This window comes from Rutidosis leptorrhynchoides, chromosome 5 (genome assembly GCF_046630445.1).
Source record: "Rutidosis leptorrhynchoides isolate AG116_Rl617_1_P2 chromosome 5, CSIRO_AGI_Rlap_v1, whole genome shotgun sequence".
Taxonomy (NCBI): domain Eukaryota; kingdom Viridiplantae; phylum Streptophyta; class Magnoliopsida; order Asterales; family Asteraceae; genus Rutidosis; species Rutidosis leptorrhynchoides.
In genome coordinates, this window is record NC_092337.1 from 203,058,655 (window position 1) to 203,060,517 (window position 1,863).

The following is a 1,863-nucleotide window of genomic DNA, read 5'->3' on the forward strand; positions in this document are numbered from 1 at the left end:
TTCATGTAATATGCTATATACTGTATAAGGAATTATTAATTTATATTTTATATGGGGTCTAAAGATATTATCAAAATTGTATTATCTTATAATTTTAGCGAATTTTTAATTTAGCACCCTATCCCCGAGTCGGAACCGGAAAAAAATATTATCTTAGAGATTTTATTAAATAATCGAGTATTAATTTATCGAGTTTCTACTGTAACTCTTTTTAAACATCAATTCTTAACTTTTATACTCAAAAGTCATCTTAGTCAAATTTAGTCAACTCAGATTTAGATTTCAATCATACTAACTTTTCAACTACCAATTTGTTTCTTCACAAACTCATCATCTTTCTAACCAAAATTCATGGTTAACCAAACCTCTAAAAATTTACAACACTTGATAACAAATATTAGTCTTAGAACACAGCCCATTTAACATACTAATTCAATTTCACTAGTTCATCATCCTCCCCAACTTTTAACCCACAAAAACCCCAATTTACAAATTAAATTTAGGGTTTGTATGAAATAATAAACTTCATTTTAACACTAACAACATTATCTAAACACATAAAATCGACTTTTAAAACAATAAAACTCATACCTCAAGTTTAGGGTTACAAAACCCCTAAAATCACCAAAGAGATGAAGAGAAGATGATGAACAAAGAAGAATCTTTGTAGTGACCCGAACTTTTCCATGTTTATATATATTAATTGAGATTTATATTTACATGATTAAATGTTTCCAACATGTTAAGCAATCAAATTTGTTAAGACTTGATTAATTGAAATATGTTTCATATAGACAATTGACCACCCAAGTTAACCGGTGATTCACGAACATTAAAACTTGTAAAAACTATATGATGACATATATATGGATATATATATATAGTTAACATGATACTATGATAAGTAAACATATCATTAAGTATATTAACAATGAACTACATATGTAAAAACAAGACTACTAACTTAATGATTTTTAAACGAGACATATATGTAACGATTATCGTTGTAAAGACATTTAATGTATATATATATCATATTAAGAGATATTCATACATGATAATATCATGATAATATAATAATTTAAAATCTCATTTGATATTATAAACATTGGGTTAACAACATTTAACAAGATCGTTAACCTAAAGGTTTCAAAACAACACTTACATGTAACGATTAACGATGACTTAACGACTCAGTTAAAATGTATATACATGTAGTGTTTTAATATGTATTTATACACTTTTGAAAGACTTCAATACACTTATCAAAATACTTCTACTTAACCAAAATGCTTACAATTACATCCTCGTTCAGTTTCATCAACAATTCTACTCGTATGCACCCGTATTCGTACTCGTACAATACACAGCTTTTAGATGTATGTACTATTGGTATATACACTCCAATGATTAGATCTTAGCAGCCCATGTGAGTCACCTAACACATGTGGGAACCATCATTTGGCAACTAGCATGAAATATCTCATAAAATTACAAAAATATGAGTAATCATTCATGACTTATTTACATGAAAACAAAATTACATATCCTTTATATCTAATCCATACACCAATGACCAAAAACACCTACAAACACTTTCATTCTTCAATTTTATTCATCTAATTGATCTCTCTCAAGTTCTATCTTCAAGTTCTAAGTGTTCTTCATATATTTTACAAGTTCTAGTTACATAAAATCAGGAATACTTTCAAGTTTGCTAGCTCACTTCCAATCTTGTAAGGTGATCATCCAACCTCAAGAAATCTTTGTTTATTACAGTAGGTTATCATTCTAATACAAGGTAATAATCATATTCAAACTTTGGTTCAATTTCTATAACTATAACAATCATATTTCAAGTGA